General features: G+C 34.2%; 1 protein-coding gene across 1 annotated transcript in view; it reads left to right on the top strand.

Annotated features, from left to right (window-relative positions):
• LOC109106126 (smad nuclear-interacting protein 1-like) overlaps positions 1 to 50 on the top strand; it is a 3,486-nt gene extending 3,436 nt beyond the window's left edge. Inside the window, exon 4 of the mRNA XM_019119448.2 lies at positions 1 to 50. This exon is cut by the window's left edge and continues 773 nt beyond it. The gene's annotated coding sequence lies outside the window, so the exon portion shown is untranslated.
• Positions 51 to 6,422: the final 6,372 nt, after the last annotated feature.

A 6,422-nucleotide genomic window follows, 5' to 3' on the forward strand; every position in this document is an offset into this window, starting at 1 on the left:
TTTGATTTTTAGATGTTTTGTATTGTAAAATAAAGATGGATAATGATTAATGTTGGCCTTTTGATTGACAGCACACATTGTAAGAGTAAATGAGAAAATCTGAAAGCGATTTTCTAATTCTAACTTTCTAATTATGTATGCAGTGAATATAGTGTTATATCATTAAAAGATGCTTAGTGGCATATGGCACACATTTAGTCCTTCAAATAATAAATTTTCTTCAAACAACCGACGTAAGTTTCGTCTGACTGATGAAGAAAAAGTAAAGGCGCGGCGACTTTTATTTTGAAATCCTCAACATCCGGTTTCCATCACGTTTGTCGTCATGATGCAGCGAAATAATTACTGACTTTTCTTTTTTTGAATGTTTGTTTTACGATATCAGCTACATGTCGTTTTCCATATAACGTTAAATTAATTCTAGTTTATTTTGGTTTATCCGTTTGCATTAGTTCTAAATCTGCACGATCTGTTCTGTAGCATTTACATTTAAGGATAATGCTAAAAACTATTACCAATATTCGAAAATTACATTAATTATGAAATCACTTATTTAAACTCCTTTTTATTCTTCAGTATCTCTTAAAGACATAGTTCACGAAATTAAAATTGTCAACACACCTTCTTGTTAGTTTAGGTTTTTATTGTCATTGCAAATGTTTATACAACGAAATTGTTTGAGCCATCCACTTAACAGCATTAAAAGAAATGCAACAATTTAACACTTTACATTAAAGCATACATACAAGAAAAGTAAATCAATAAAAGAGCAATAAAAACACACTCCTGCATGCAAGTCATTTGTGCATTTTGCCATGGAGGTCATAATTTCACAGAATCTGCACTAAACCCAGTGTAGTTCAGTGATTCTTTTTTCCCATACATTCATGCAACACATAACACAAGAACATGCTCAAGTCTTTTAACTTGTAAAATGAATATATTTTCTTTAACAAAAAAAAAATAAAAATCTTCTTTTCTCCTTTAGATGTAGACTAGTTTGTTCATTTGCATAGTGGTGAACCTGCTTCAACATGACGTCACCAAATCTCAGGTAAAACCACTTACTGCCGGGGCATGCAAGAGTTCCTCAGCCACCTGGGACGCAAGGTGGTCGTTGTAAACCTGGATCCTGCCAACGAAGGGCTGCCCTATCCATGTGCTGTGGACATATCTGAGCTCGTCACTCTGTATGATGTGATGGACGGTCTAAAACTTGGCCCCAATGGCGGCCTCATCTACTCTATGGAATACTTAGAGGCAAATTTGGACTGGTTAGAGAACAAGCTGAAGCACCACCACGGCTGCTACTTCCTTTTTGACTGCCCAGGTCAGGTGGAACTTTACTTTGTTTTGTTTTTTTGTCTTTCTCTACAGGACAAGGAAAGCATGATGCAAGTTCTGAGAACTGTGGAAAAGCTAATGGCTACTGCTTTGCAGACCTGGAGGAGAGGAACCTGCAGGCCATGATGTCTGTTCCAGTTCAGCACGTATCCTTATCATACTGAATAGTTTTGTTGTTGTTGTTTGCTGTTGTTATGTTAACCCTATTCTATTAATTTCTGTCCTTAACCATTTATCTCAGAACTCTCAGTGTACAGGAGAAATACATGGAGGCCACTGAGAAAACTGTGAAGGATGAAGTTATGGACTTGTAACCGTTTTTATATTGATTAAAAAAAAGATAAACTAAAAGAAGCAATTTCCAGAGGTCTTATTTCACACACTCAAAGACACTGACGTTGAAATTCAATAAATGAGCAAATAAAATAATTAAAATAAATAAATGTTTTTATTCCCCACATTGAATTTACATTCTTACATTCTGTTTTTACATTTAAATTTTACAGTAACAACAATAAAATTATTGTCGTAAACACTTAAAAGTGTGGTTTTAGATTCATGCGTTGCAAAATGTTTTCTACACAAACAATTAGACAATTCATTTTATCAGATGTGACTTCACAAGGTAAATAATTCACTATAAAGCTTATTTTGTTTCTGTTTGTACATATGTATCTAAGAAAAATACTGTTTCTCCACAGTAAAACCTAAACTCCATTATTTCAGCTTGAGTTGCAGTGATAGAAAGAAACTATATAGAATAATTGTTCAGGGTATTGTAGACCTATAGAGTTTGAAAGACTTGATGCGTAAATAAATTGATCAGCTTCCTTCTATGCGCTGATCAGTGTGTGAGTGCAATGGAGAGTATCACCACTAGAGGTCACCGTCGTAACGACTACTTCCTCACACAATATAATAGCCTCTTTTTTTTTCGTTTTTCATTGAATTTTGATAAACTGCGTTCGCCTGAATTTTAATTTTGAGACCGAATTAAAAACAGTTTAAGACAGATGACACACATTAAACTGTCTAACCAGTTATTGGCGTGCTTACGTGTGAAATGGTCAACAATTAGTTTGGAAATCAATTAATTAACGCTGCTGGTTTTTATCATTTGGTACACACTCGTAAAAAAAATAAATGGTTTTGTTTATTCGTGCACACAGGTTTTCTCACCCGTTCTCGTGATACATGGCGCGTATTTTGCTAACTTGTGGCAGAGAATCTTGATCGAGCCGGAACACCTTTCCCATCATGTGTAGTCTGGACCTTGAAAATGCCTTCTCACCCGCGGAAGAACACAGGAATGCATTGTACACGAGAGGGAGACATGACAACTATGCTAGATAGTGCTCGGTGTTTGTTGAACTAGCCTTTTTGGTTACGTTTTTCTCGCTAATATCAGTTACATATGATCTAGTAATTTAAGCTTATGTATGAAAGTGCCACAGCATCCCTCAGGAATAATTCTCCACAACAGTCACCTTAACACATACTTGAGCGAGGCACGGAAGTATCCCGGGAACCAGAAAGTAGTGCTTCGCCCCTTAGCGCACTCGGTTTGAGGGATTGTGGAAAACGCGGGATGGATTACGAACATTATCTTGCACTCTGAAAACGCTTGTGTCAGTCGGATGACTTAGTACCATTTAAAATAAGACTATATATATGCTGCGATATAATTTTATAGATAGCTGAAAAAGAATGTGAGGATTATAATATTCTTGTAATTAGTGCAAACACCGTATTTTGTTAATACACGATGTCGTTAGAGCCTCAAGTGCAAATGCGTTATTAATGTCAGTTAAAAGTCCAGTCCATATTTTGGTCGAATCCGCAGGGTAAAAACAGGAGGCAGACAGGGAATGGAGTTGGCAATATAAAATCTGTTTCTGCTTTACAGGGTCTGAATATGTGCAAGCTTGAGACTATATTTGCTCTAGACATCATTTAGGGTGATAAAAGAAGTTTATATATTTTCAGTGTCACAGGAACTAGGGTGTGTGTGACTATTAACCTAAAAAGAATAGTGTTGCTGTATAGAAAATATATTACATTGTTTCTTTATTCAGTTATTTTCCTGAAGTTCCTTCTTTTTGGGCCTACGATTTCATGATCTTTTGACAAAAAAAAAAAAAAATAAAGTTGATAGGAACACAAATTCTTGTTAAATTTAGAACAAAAGTAACAAAAAAAGAAATAAATAAAATAGTGAAATTTTCTGATCTGAATGTGCAAATGTATAAAATAGTATTGAATTAACTTATAGGAATTATATATACAATGTAGGCCACATGAAATCCTTTGAAGTTTCCCTCAAAACTTGAAAAGTAGGCAATATAATGTGTTTGTAAAAGTCGTATGACTACATACATACATACATACATACATATATATATATATATATATATATATATATATATACAAAGTATATTAGTTATATATACTTTTTTATAATATTTTTTTTTTTTTCAAAGCTGAAAATGAAATTTTACATTTTGAAACTTTAAGAAAGAGTTGGCAGAGTCTTTCTCATGCAAATGAATTCACCATTGAACACATATATTTTTTCTATTGTTATGAATGTCATGAGTGTGTGTTGAACGCACGATTATGCCCCAGTTATGGTTTCCAATGGCTCTCTGGAGTGGTACTTCCTTCCCTAGCACACTTCAGAGTAATTCTGTGTGTGTGACGGCTGCCCGGCAACCTGCTGGCTGAGGACCAACTTCCTTGTGTCTGCTCTAGCTACTTTATGGATTCCCATGTGGGGGTGTGTCTGAGAACAAGGGATTGAATGAAACTCTGATTGAATGAAGGGCTCTGCTGAGCAGTTTCCTCCCTTTACCAGCAGTGTATACATTTGGCTTATTGGCGCACTGAGGGTCATGAAAGGGTTTGAATACACATGGTTTTGTTTACACAGAAAATGTGCTATACTTTGTACTCTTCCTCATTAAAGCTGTTGACAAACAAGGACAGATGAAAGCCGTGATTGTTTGGCTTTCATTTTCTCACTTGCAAATCTCAGCAAAATCATTATGACTTCCAGATTTCATTCTTTCTCAACAATTTTAGGCAACATATTTAAAATGACAGCATTTCATGCCATTTTGAGAAGGAAGACGGAAGATCTAAAACTACTAATTTTTCACTATTTAGCACAATGTGACGGATTAGTTATTGTCCTTACCAAACAAATATTAAGATTTTCTAAATATCATCTAAATGTTAACTATGTGGATAATTTACATGTCTGCTTACAATACATGTCATAATTCAAGACTGATTTGTGTGTTTTGTATTGATTTGCCTTCTTGTAGCTCAAATGGGATCTTGCTGCTAGCAATACCAAAGTCATTGGTTCAAGAATACGAATTCTGCCAAAATGTATACACTGAACTAAAACTAAAACCATAGCAAAACATTTTTATTATTTGCAATTTAATAAATGTTAACTTAAATAATAATAATAATAATAATAATAATAATAATAAATGCTTAAAATAATGTTATTTCCACTAGTAAAACTTAACACAAGGTAACATTTCTCATTATGGTTAGTTTAATGTGAAGTACTAAAATAAGTAAAACTAAATAGACTGAAACTAAAAAAAAAACTATATAGATATATATTTTTTAAATGACAAAAACATAACAAAATTACAAAAATTTTGACTAAAATTACAAATAAATAAATAAATACATTTTTAAAAATCTGAGTTGAATACTACTTGATAAAAGCATTAGCTGAAGGTATAAAATGGAAATCAATTGTTTTATGTAATAAAAAAGTGGAATAAAATGACAGAATAATTTTTGGCCTATATATGAAGAGCTCTGATAATTTAGTCTTACAATACAGCTCTAGGTCTATGCTAATTTGATGTATAAAATAACATAATAATTTATATTATTTGATTTGATCTATAAAATCATTTAGACTGGCAAAGGTTTCAAATATTTATTTAACAAAGAGCTGTTAGAGCTCAAAATTAAAGATATGAAACACTATATCACAGCTCCCGTAGAATAATTTTATTTCCAACTTCTTTGCTTTAAGATGGACTGTATGTACATTTCACTGGGGAGAAAAACATTTCCCAGATTCAGTATGCTGTAGGATCTCCCTACTTTACAGGACACAGCTAGAGTTGGCCAGTAATGCTGCTAGCGGCTCTGCATTGCATTAAGGTTGTGTGCTGCTCTGCTCTGCTCTGCCCATCCCCCATACTGAGATACCAAAGCAGAGTTGTGCTGCTTTTGCAAGCAGCAAAGCTTCAGCTCGAGTGAGAGGCAGGCAGGCAGAGAGGGGGTGGGGAGAGCAGAGAACGAGAGACGGTGTGTTATTCTCCTAAAAAGATATTTTTCCCCAGAGATCCTTTCTCTATCTCTTTTTAGATTCCAAACTGAACCACAGTATAAATAGATGGACTTATTTTGTGATGAATGATGATAATGTATTCTGCCTTTCAACCACTTTGTGTGGTTTATCTGATTTTCTTTTTTACCCGTGCTCTCTCCCTCCCTCTCGTTTTTCACTTCCTGCTCGCAGACTAGCTCAACCCACCACTAAGCCTCCCTTCTCTTACTTTCCGAATGCATTTCAATCAGCACAACCCCCTAAAACAGTGTTTCTCAACCGGTTTGACTAACACAACATCACGGCAAAATTGTTTTTCATATAAAATGATAATGCAATGTATTGATAAAAACATGTACAGGCCCTACTATATGAAATGTATTAACATAACTTTGGCTAAAATGTCAAATTTGCTATTTTAAAACAATTAAACATCCACAGTCATGCATAATCTGTATTTAATGTCTCCTGTAGTGTATTTAATTTGACCTTGCATAGTTTTGATGATGTTGGCATATGCCTATTTAGGCCAGCTTCTACCAAGTGACAGATACATTTGTACCAAAATACCAAATGCACAGCTTTTGACAACCTGAAAAGATATGAGAAACATTTCTCCTTCATTTTAAAAGTTTAATATGTAAGCTATAAGGTATTATAAGACATGTATTTTACTGTGCTATCTCTCCACATGTATATAGTCAAATGCACG

This window comes from Cyprinus carpio, chromosome A16, assembly GCF_018340385.1.
Source record: "Cyprinus carpio isolate SPL01 chromosome A16, ASM1834038v1, whole genome shotgun sequence".
NCBI lineage: Eukaryota > Metazoa > Chordata > Actinopteri > Cypriniformes > Cyprinidae > Cyprinus > Cyprinus carpio.